The 12,114-nt window shown below is 35.4% G+C and overlaps 1 protein-coding gene and 1 long non-coding RNA gene across 3 annotated transcripts in view; one reads left to right on the forward strand and one right to left on the reverse strand.

Annotated features, from left to right (window-relative positions):
• Positions 1-294: 294 nt before the first annotated feature.
• LOC129952762 (uncharacterized) lies at positions 295-1,069 on the reverse strand. Its single transcript, XR_008782374.1, has 3 exons — positions 674-1,069; positions 487-610; positions 295-380 (listed from the first exon to the last, which is right to left on the reverse strand). It is a non-coding gene; the product is annotated as an uncharacterized LOC129952762 (long non-coding RNA).
• A 9,463-nt stretch (positions 1,070-10,532) lies between these two features.
• LOC129949610 (uncharacterized) overlaps positions 10,533-12,114 on the forward strand; it is a 50,506-nt gene continuing 48,924 nt past the window's right edge. The window contains exon 1 of one of the 2 annotated variants that reach the window (XM_056061173.1): positions 10,533-10,569. The gene's annotated coding sequence lies outside the window, so the exon portion shown is untranslated. Of the gene's footprint in view, positions 10,587-12,114 lie in introns of both variants that reach the window. The other variant, XM_056061174.1, reaches the window with a different exon arrangement.

Raw genomic sequence — 12,114 nt, forward strand, 5'->3', positions numbered from 1 at the left:
ATTTGAACAATAAATTTTTAACAATTATTTGAACAATAAACTTTTCAAGAAGTGTGTGCAGTGAGTGCTATTAACTTCTACGAACAAAAATTTAATTAAAAGATCCAATCAACGATTGATCAAAAATAATCACGTGAATTAAATTTGCATAGACAATAATCAGTTTAATCAAGTGATTTATACAAATTTTCTTAAATAATAACTTAATTTAACTTAAACTTAACTTAAAAACTAAATAAAAACTAATTTTGTACACTGAGGACATCAGCGGAGTCACCAAAAATCATCCTAAATATCAGATACAGCATCAGTAAAACACAAAGCAGTAAGTTGCCTTTTTAAGTGTCGTAAACTTGTCTACATTTAACAACTGTTGTATTCTGTTAAATTAAAAGAAAAAGAAATTATAAAAATGGCTGAAACTAAGAATTATAAATACGGTGAGCTGCAGAAAGGTATTTTAAGTAAGATGATAAAGGATCTTACCAACTTTAAAAAGGCTCCAAAAGAGCGTAGGGTGAAATCTTATGCCACAGGTCGTCTCAGTAAATTGGAAGATGATTTGTCCACGTCAAAATCCTACCACGAAGCCATCATTGGGGCAGGTATGCTGGAACATAATTTAAAAACGGAAGAGTTAGAGGTGGTATTTGAACAAATAAATGATATATACCTTGAATATCGTGCAGAGTTAGTAGAGGCAATCGAGAAATCTTCGCCAATTATTGCGGCTTTGTCAGATACGGGTGCTCCGCCCCTTTCTACAGCTGCGTCATCATCGCATACGGGGATTCGACTACCTCGAATCGATCTGCCAAACTTCGACGGTTCATATACCACCTGGCGTGCTTTTCAAGATAGGTTCCAGGCTCTCGTCCATTGTGGACTAAGAGCATAGACGACATTGACAAACTGCACTTTTTACAATCATGTCTAATTGGTGACGCAAATCGATTTTTGCAAAATTTGTCAGTGGAGGCAGCGAATTATGATAAGGCTTGGGAGCTTTTGAAGGAAAGGTATGACCATAAGCGCATTCTGGTCCACATCCAAATGCAGAAGCTTTTTGGCCAACCTTCCGTGAAACTGCTGCTGGTCTTCGAGATCTTCGGTACACAACAAGAGAATGTTGTCTGGCATTGGAAAACATGGACGTTCCGGTATCTAAGCGGGATACTGTTCTCATTTGGTTCCTTAACCAGAAACTTCCTGGTACGAGCCAAAAACTATGGGAAGAGAGGTTAGGAAACAGAAAGGACTTACCAAATTTCAAAGAATTTACCGATTTTTTGGAAACTCGTTTCCGGACTTTGGAAGTTGTTGGCCAGCAGGAAACTAGAGCAGGCAGAAACAAAGATGAGCCACCCGTCAATCCAAGGCCTCGTTTCCAGCCAGCCAAAGCAAAGGTGTTGCATGCTAAACAGGTCGTTAAGCAGCCGGTCAAACCAATTGCGAAGACAGTTCCCGTTGAGCAGTTGTCATGCAAATTGTGCAACCAAACCAAGCACACGCTGAGAAGATGTCAACGATTCCTCAACATGGACATCATGGGGCGAAAGGAGACAGTACGCAGACTAAAAGTAAATTGTCTGTCTTATGGGCACATCGTTCAAGATTGTCTAAGTTTCAGCAGTTGCTTCTTTTGCCAACAAAGGCATCAACAACAACAATACCAACAACAACCACAACAACAACAATACCAACAACAACAATACCAACAACCACAGCAACAACAGCAACCAAGAACGTCGAATACATCTGCTCAGGCGAGGAATAACCGTACAAATACTCTTCAGGCGTCTGTGAACCCTCACGCGCCTGAATTCCAGCCGATAACGGGACAACAACTCCAATCAAACGGATACACTTTCAATTACCACACGTCTCATGGTGATCGTCGACAAACACACCAGGTGCTTCTAGCGACAGCAGTTGTGAAGGCGCGAGCAGCAGATGGGAAGCTACGCCTTCTACGTGCTCTGATCGACACAGGCTCAGAAACGTCCTTCATCACAGAAGCTGCCGCACAACTGCTGATGTTAGAAAAGCGACGTACCATTGCCGAGGTGTCTGGGTTAGGGTTGGTCAGCAGCGGCATAACGCAACACTCCGTCGAAGTACGTTTTGCGTCCCGACACTCGACGTTTGAGACAGCTGTACAAGCTTTGGTATTCAAGTCGCTGACTGGGCATCTCCCGACCCAACGCGTGACACCCGGCAATTGGGACCACCTCAAAGGTCTTTCCATGGCAGACCCCCATCTCTGTGAGCTTGCACCAATCGATCTTTTACTCGGAAGTGACGTTTGCGCTCCGATTCTCCTTCCTGGTGGCACAAAAAACCGAATTCGGATGGATTGTTTTTTGGACAAGTCTCACCAGATTCTCCTCGGCAAGTTCGCAGTTTTGCCACAAATTGCTGACTTGAGCTCACAACTTGAGAAATTTTGGGATATTGAAGAAACGCCGTTCCAGCCACATCAGACTGAAGATGACATTGCATGTGACAAACACTTTTCGATGCACACAAAGCGCCTACCTGACGGGCGTTATGAGGTTAAGCTGCCCTTCAAAGGTGAAGGCTGTCCAGCGATGGGGTCCAGTCGACAAAGCGCTTATAGACGATTTCTGCACTTAGAAAAGAAGCTTGAGAGCAATCCGAAGCTTCGTGCAGACTATAACAAATGATTAAAAGAGTATGAAGAACTCCATCACATGGAGGAAATTGATGTAAATATTGCGGTCTTACAAACCCCATTTCACTAATTTTTACCCCATCATGCGGTTTTTAAATAAGCTAGCTCCACTACGAAGCTGAGAGTAGTATTTGATGCAGCAGCGAAAGCTTCGGACGGGAAATCCCTCAACGACCGGCTACTTGTGGGTCCAAAATTACAGTCGAGCATCTTAGATCTCGTTCTAAAATGGCGGACTCACCGAGTCACATTTACGGCCGACATCGAAAAAATGTACAGACAAATTTTGGTTAGTTTCCCAGACCGATACTATCAGCTGATCATGTGGAGAGAGCAAAAGACGTCACCTGTAAGAATTTACAAAATGAATACAGTTACTTTTGGCACAGCAAGTGCGCCGTATCTTGCCATCAAGATATTGAAAAGAGTAGCGGATGATGAAGAAGCCACTTTTCCGGAAGGGGCGAAGGTTGTCCGTGAGGACATGTATGTCGATGACCTTATAAGTGGAGCAGATTCAATCATAGAGGCACGGACGAAACGTGACGAAGCAAGGAAACTATTGGCATCTGCGGGGCTTAATTTGCGAAAATGGACGAGTAACACAAAAGAACTCATCGAAGACATACCAGTTCAAGATCGAGAGATCAACTTTGAACTTCCGTTCAATTTGTCGAACCATGTTAAGACTCTCGGCATCAAATGGTTTCCTGTCGACGACTACTTTTCGTACCAAAATCTTCAACCTACAACTGATGCTACCACCAAAAGAGACAAGAAACATTTCGACGATGTTCAAGTGACGTAAATGATCTTATGATGGTAATATCACCAATCAGTCTAAATGCTCTACGTTCAATACTGTCCAAGAGGCTTAAGTAAGTTGCAGGAGCACCAGTCCAGATATGGGAGTTATACTCAAGCTTTGGACGTATATAAGTATTGTAAATAACAGCCAGATCAGAGGAGGAAAAAAACTTCTTGCATCGCCTTAGAAAACAAAAACATTTTGCGGCATTTTTGGCGACATCGCGTAGGTGATCGTTCCACAAAATGTGGTTGGTGATAAACGCACAGAGAATATCGGGATTTTCGGTTTCCTCGATGGAATTGCCATTTATGGATAATAGCAAGGGGGGTATACTTCGCTTTAAGGATACAAGTTAGCATTGCGTTTTCGAAGCATTGAATTCCACGCGGTTTCTTATTCCCCATTGAACAATGCTGTTAAGGTCGGAATTTAATGAGCTTATCATACTTTTTCGTTGCAGTTCCACATCCGAAGAAGATGGATGTGAGTCTGAAAACGAATATGAAAAGCTAAGAGTACTATCGTCAGCGAAACGATGTATTGGATTAGAAGTTGCAGACAGGAGATAATTGATAAAAATGAGAAAGAGTGTTGGAGATAAAACAGAGCCCTGGGGCACACCAGCATTTATTTCATAGTTTTCAGACTTGAATCCATCCAATACTACTTGTATTGAACGATCCAAAAGGTAATTACTAATCCAATGAAGCAGGGATTCATGCAAACCAAAAGCACGCATTTCCTATAAGAGAGCCCGATGACAAAAACTATCAAATGCTTTTGAAATACCAAGTGCAATAATCTTACTTTCTCCAAAGTGATGTAAAGATTTGCTCCACTGTTTGGTGAGACGAACTATGAGATGACCAGTGGACCTTTTGCATCGTGCCGTGCTGCCGGTCATTAAGAAGCTTTCGATCTTCAAGATATTTCTTGAGCTGATAATTAATCAGCGTTTCCATGACCTCTCGGAACGATACCTGAGGAGTAGGACAGATGAAAAAGCTGACACAGAGGTTTTGCAACGTTGAAGAACACCTCTTCAGGACAATAGCGGGAATACCATCCGGACCAGCAGATTTATGTGTATTTGGATATCCAAGGACTCTTGCCACAGTACGAGAGCGAAAAAAGATTGGTCCCATATTATCACTAACTCGCTCAAGTACATGTGGAGTCATAACACTCAATGGCAGCTGTTTTTAAATAACATTTCTAATGTATTTTTAAATTCTAAGTGCCTTTTTTAATGCGGACGATTTGAAAGCCTTTCGGGTCATACAAACTAAGAATGATTTAATTTTACTACAAGAAGCTAGTGTTCGATTAACTCCTTACAACTTTATATAACAAAATGTCAAAGTTAACGTTTTTTCGAAATCGGTTATCAATTAATTTCGACTATAAAATAAAAATATCATTTCTTCTAACATTTACCTTTATAAATAACTCGAAATTTTCGATAAAAATTAATCTTACAAAGGTACAAAGTTTTTTTCTCAAGAACAAAATTTTTTATTTTATTAAATTCAAAAAGTATGCAATCAAGGTTGAAAAACTTCTGTTTTTTCTGTCTCACGAACAAAGCGAAATATTTTTAATGAAATAAGTTGTGCGAAATTCAAATTTTTTTACCAGATAAGAGTATTTAAAAAATGCGTATTTAATATTGAGGACAATCAAAACCTGTGTTTTCAAGACTAAAACAAACACACAACATTATGATTTGGCAAAGAACAAATATTTGCATTATATACGGTTTGATCTTATTTTTTTATCAAGAAATTCACATTAGTTATATGTCTTGATTTTGCTCTCTATGATTTGAGAAATTTTGAAATTAATTAATTTCAGGGTTTAAAAAAATAAGTTTTACGTTAGTTTTTAGTGTTGGTTTCGAAACTGACTTTAATTATTTGCTTAAATTTAACGAATACCTCATTTGATCACTATTTTAATATTTTTAACTTCCCATAGGAAGTTATTGCAATGGGTCCGATTTATCAAATTGAAAATTTTGACATTTCTCGACGTTTCAAGGTTCTCAGAGTCGAAATAAAAGATTTGTAGAAAGATGTCTGTGCGTGCGTGTGTACTCCGTACTTTCGCGACGTTTTTTCGTTATCCATAGCTCAACAACCAGAAGAGATATCGACTTCAAATAATTTTTTTTATACAGACCATAATGCAGAAGGATGCAGAAAGGGCTCTGAAGAAAATTGCGTGGGCGGTTTTTTTCACTAACCAGTTTAAAAAAAAGTGAACATTTTGGTTAACTCTTAATATCTCTCGAACCAATGAAGCTAGAGACTTGAATTAAATTGTACATAAAATATTGTAACGTGATACCAAATAATTATTTTTTTTTGAAAAAAAATCCAATTAACATTTTTTTAATCAAAAAAACTGAAAAAAAAAATTTGTCACCTCGAAAATTTTACAAACACAAAATGATTTTATTTCCAAAACAATTTTGTGCAACGAAAAATAAAGTTTTTAACATAATTTTTTAATTTTAAGAAAAATCAAGTTGGCAGTTTTATTTACAAAAAAACTATAAACCTAAAATCATATCTTTTCAAAAATTTGAGATTATAACTTTCAACTAATTTTCACTTATAAGAAATATTGTTCTCAACATTCAGTACAGTTTTGAGAAAAATCAAATTAACAGCTTTTTTACTAACAATAAGAACCTAAAAAAGAAAAAAACAATACTAAAACGTGGTACAAATTTACTTTCGACTCAAATAGCTTTTCAAAAATTAAAAATATTGTCTTCAAACTCTTTTTATTTCACAGACAATATTGTTTTCGATATTCAAAAGTTTTTTTTTTATAATAATCCAATAGTCCGTTTTGTTCATAAAAAAAAAGAAAATCCACAAAAAATAATTCGAAAGTTTGGTAAAAATTGATGCTTGGTTTTTGATATCTCTCAAATTAATTTCATTCATCCAATTTGTAAAAATTTAAGAAAAACTAATAAAGTTGGTAAATATTTGTTTTCGACTGAAAATGTATTTAACAAAAGTATATTTTTGGGGATATTCTTCAAGGATGGATTGCGTCGTTGAATGCACTACTGATAGTACGACGGAGTAGAACGGTTGACCCGATATGTCTGCTTCAGAACCTTGAAACAACAAATACATTTTTTGAACTTAATTTTTAGAACGTTGATTAGGTCTTCACTTAAGCTTTATGGAATAATTGAAAATTTAACAAAATGGGAGCGATTTGATGTGCAAATGGTAGACATGTGCATTCAAGACGCCACAAGCGTACGCAGGTTTTTCTCAAAACCCACCTCTGTCTATCAACTAATACTCTCAACTCCCCGTGGTGAACATCGGGTGCCTAGTACTTCAACTGGCGATTGGGTTGCAACCCCAGGGGAAAGTTGTTGGGGGCATCCAATGAGAGAGAGGAGAGAGTTGTTTCCACTATGCCACCTCTCCTTATCCAGACGGCAGCTGAGGAATTCCCGAAATGGAATCAACGGTGGCGTCTACAGTTCCAGTAAGGTGGAACTACTTAGTGAACACTTTATAGGGCTTTGGAGTTATACTTAGGATCTGGCCCTCCAGGTTGGGGGTTGCGCCGTCGGGGTGACTTCCTAGCTACGTTAAAGCTTTCATAGTTGCGAAGCACCAACAAGCCTCGGATACGGACGGATTGACTGTTGACAACCAACGCAAACGAATTAAGGACAAGGAACTTCGGATATGCATGTGGAATGTAAGGTCCCTTAACAGACCTTAAACTGCGATATTTACTATGGTGACTGCTACCATGAAAACCAACAGCGCTTATTTGGATGCGGCTTCGTCATTGGAGCAAGACTTAAGCAAGAAGTCTTGAGCTATAGGTGCATCAATGAGCGCCTCATGACCATACGCATCAAGGCTAAATTCGGCAACATTAGCCTGATATGCGCGCACGCCCCCACAGAAGAGAAAAACGACAACACCAAAGATATGTTCTTCGAGTTCTTAGACAAAACATATGAGCAGTGTCCTAGCTACGATATGGGTTGGCTGGGTTTCAAGCAGCCACCAACAAGGAATCCCTGGTTTGATGAGGAATGCATAAAAGGACGAGAGCTGCTCTATAAGCAGAAGAGGCGAGAGGAACGCCGACTTCTCAGAAGGAAAAAGAATAAACATTTTCATAAATAAATTCTGGTAAATAAACAAACATTGCTTTTCATTAGACAAGAGTTTTTAATTGATCTGCACTAAAGCGTCAAATTTAAAAAGATACTTAAAAGTTTATCATTAATCGTAAGAAATTAAAAGTTGATGACAATATTCTTGAATAAAAGTTTATAGTTAATGCAAAAACTAAATTCCTTCGCAAAATTATATCATACTTTTCTTCATAATACAAATTACTAAATGCAAGGTCATAATTTAAAATCTTTGACTGATATAAGTTTACTTCCTGAATCACTATGACATCAGAATGCCCTAACCTAACAAAAATATGACACATCAAATCCAAATAAAATCAAAAAGAAAAATCTCTTACCTCCTACGAAAGGTCAACAGAACCTAATTGCTTTTAGATTCAATGATATATTTTGAGGTTAGTATAATAATTTTAAATTACAATTAAAGTCGGCATTTGTTGTGTTAAAATTTCTTTTCCTAGAAGAACATACCTTTATTCTAAAGAGAGTGTTCCTATTGAGGGGGTCATTATCTGGTTAACGGTTTTCTAGTTGTGCTTTGAGCATAGAGTTATACTCTACTATAGGGAAGAAACGAATAAAAAAGTCTTATGTCTTATAATAATAATAAGAGTGTAGAATTATTTGCTGAATAATATTAATAATTGGTAAAGTCGGTTTATTCCGTCATGCAAGAACATAAAGCATCTCATCGTCAAATTAAAATCACTAAAGCGCAAAATGTTTCTTACCACGACAATGTTTAAGAATGAAATAAGGTATTAATGTGTGTTCGTTCTATTCTCTTTTTTTAAGAGGCAGTCGAACTTTTAAGGTTAAAACTGTTTGAAGAAGTAAATTTGGTTTCTTTATTAACTTTTAGTCCGTATTGTCCGAATTTTCAAATTAAACATTAGGAACAAAATCTGTTCTTATTACAACGCCAAATATGAAACTCATATATTTCCTAAAATGGGAATCCACTATTGTGATCATACGGATTACAATGAAAGAGAGAGTTGAGATCCGGATTAATAGAAGTTCGATTTGAATACTTTTGCTATTGAAATACCCAAAAACAGTGTTGGATAAGTTATAAGATGCCCAAATTGGATCATAGCAGATGTGACATAAGTATAAGCGTAATTTGAAAGTTGACGCTATCCGGATAGTTTCGGATAGTTGGATATAGTGACAGTGAAAAGAATTAGTTGCTATCTCTACCATCCGAATACCTAAATGTACTTGAACTAAGGAAAGTGCGCTCAAAACCGTTTCTAAAGTGTTTACTCAGGTAGTCCGGACTTTGAATTCTTCATTTATCCGGATATCTATCACATAAGCTTTATTTACATTTTACATACTATGCTGTTGTATTATTTCTGAATAGCAGTGTGCCTCCATTTCTTAAAAACCAGATTTATTTAGATTTATGCACAAAATTCATCAAACTGAACATCAATTTTAGTCTAGATCAAGGTATCCGAACAAATCCGGATAGTGACACATCTCGAATTTCGCATATAGGTATCAGCATCCTGATATATGACCTAATTATGTCTTCCGAAAATGAATCCAAGATTATTTAGGATATTTTCAATAGCCGGATTATCCGATTAAAGTTTTTTTCAAATTGTTTTTCTACGAATATGATGTATATTCAACAAGTACAAATCCATTTCTTTTTAAGAATACCTTTTCCTATCATCATCACATGTGTAGGTACCTATATCACTTAAATTTAAACATAAACTCTAGCTTAGAAGGAAGTTCATTAGCTTTGCTCTAAAGTAGATCATGATTCCATGACTCTCAAAACATCAGGCGTAGTCGTAGTCATCGTGTCGGTGGTGCTATTATTAACATAGGTATTGGCAGCATGGCGTGCGCAAATTCACTCAACCCTATGACTCCACTAAGTTCTCACTTATATTGGTGTTAAATGCTTGACAGAGTGCTATAGTGAACTTCTGGAATAGAAAAAGGGAATCAAAAAGTAAATACAAATTTCCAGGTGCACACGGTTGACACCTACATCATCATCAAAACATGACAGAATTTGTTTGAAATTTTCCAGAGAACTCTTTTTTCCAAAGCACCATGATGCATGATTCCAACAACACACTTGATTCAGTTGTAAGAGGATGACATTCTAGGTGATGAACTTTCAAACATATGTCAGCATCAAGCACTATAGAAAATATCAATTCTCGAAATGAGCGAAATGTTTGCAAAAAGGTATACAACACACAACAATATGTGGAGTGAACAGAATGAAGAACAACAATCAGAGTCTTAAGTATTTGCTTCAATTCAAGTATTTGAAAAGAAATTCCCAACTTCCGCATTTTTAAATTGAAATTTTGTTCAAATACTCCGGATATCTGAAATCGATCTAGATCAAGGAGCAATTATCCCAACATTCCAGATTCAAATTGAAATCCGGATTGAGTTTGATTCATTACAACATTATAAAGGTAGACATAGCATCAACCTCAATTTAATCTATATATTCGATTTTATCCGAATACTCGACAAAATCCTTATAGTTCGGATTTCAACCGTCTTATCCATATTTATCCGAATGCCTGTCAAAAAATGTTCGTTACATCTTTTAATTGAGCTAAATGTAGAATAATTTCCAAAACTTTAATGCTAAGCTACTTTTTTTTATTTTAATGAACAAAATTTAATACAAATTTTTTCATGCAACCAATACTAGGGTCTTCAAAGGTAAGTAGACAAATAAAAATAAGGTGTTGTTCATCCAGACTCACATCCGAAACCAAAATTAAAATCTGAACAACTAAATCAGAGTTTTGGATTTGTTGTTGACTTTATTCAGTGTCGATAGCTAAGTTCGTACGGACGACGACGGTTGACGACACGGTACAGTGAAGAATAAAGTATTTTTTTTTTGTTGGTAATGTTTTTTAAATGAACAAAGTGCAATTTTTAAATAAAATCATTCCTATTGCATGAATTCCAATTGCATTAATATTCTGTGGAAGTTAATAACAGTGACTATTTTTATTTATCTTTTATATTCTAAACAAAAAGTGTTAATGTCTCATTGCTTTGATTGATACAAATATTTCAATATACGAGTACTTTGTTGATAAAAACAAAAAATCATTTTAATTGCATAGTGAATTTCAAGTTATAAACAATTAGAAAATTGTGTGAACTATTGTGATTCATATTGTTTCCTACTAAATGATTTTTCATGTTATTATTTTTGTTCCTATGCTTATTTAAAATATTGAAATTAAAATAAAGTTCCCATCGACCGGTAGCTGATTTATAATTCACAAAAAATATGAATTACCTTTTATTATTTACAAAAGTTTTCAGTTCAAAGAAAACTGATTTAATTTCGAAAGTTTGATTTTTTTACCCGGGCGCCATTTAAGGACAAATCAAAATTGCAACAAAACTGTGATGTCTTTTAATTTTACGGTCGGAAATTTGTAGGGAAATAATTGTTTTTAATCTATTACTATACTTAAATTGTGTAAAATAACGTTATTTGTAGTTTTAATTCCTAGGAGGTATATTTCTAGTTCGATTTGGCACCTTCCCCAAATAATCCAAATAATTGTAAAATATAATTATTAACTTTAATTCACGCTATTTTGAATCGGATTGCCATAGCATACTTTTTTAAATTTGTATATCGTCAGAATTTGACGTTTAACACAATTACTGTAAATAAATACTTCTCACGAACTAACATTATTAAGACTGCAATATCCATACTTAAGTTTAAGTTTTAAGAAAATATCAGTGCATCTAAATAATTTCTCAAGCGACAAAACAAACTTTTTTTGAGAACTAAAATACATTTTTCTTAAAATCTTGCTGACCTTGAAATAAAAATTAAAAAGGAATAAGTCTGGAAGTATCACAATATGTCAAGTAACTGTGATGTAAAAAACAAAGACTCAATGATAACCAACATTTTCAAACAAAAAATTAAAAAACTGAGGCAGTTTTTGACAGATGTCAAAATATCAGTGAACATATTGTTCAACCATTATTTACAAATTCTCAGTCAAATCACTGTTCATGGATATTTACTGTTCACGATCCATTGTTCTTTGTATTTAAATTCACAACTTCTAACACACGTTAAGTCATTGCTCAACAGAATTTGACAGTTTAAAATTTGACAGATGGGAAAGATGTCATAATTTTCAATCTATTTGATGTATTGAAATAAAATTTTTGTAGTACGATATTATTAAAATTCCTTTTGAAAGCTATTGCAATCTATCCGATTTGTTGAAGTTCCTAGAATTTAAATCTATAGTTCTTAGCTTTCTGTGTGTAATTCCGTACGTACCTTTTTTTTCAGCTATTTCCTAAGAATTACAGTTAAATATACAAGAATATTCAGTGGATTTTTTGTATATCAGTTTTTAAATACTATAC

The sequence above is a fragment of the Eupeodes corollae genome, chromosome 3 (assembly GCF_945859685.1).
Source record: "Eupeodes corollae chromosome 3, idEupCoro1.1, whole genome shotgun sequence".
Lineage (NCBI taxonomy): Eukaryota > Metazoa > Arthropoda > Insecta > Diptera > Syrphidae > Eupeodes > Eupeodes corollae.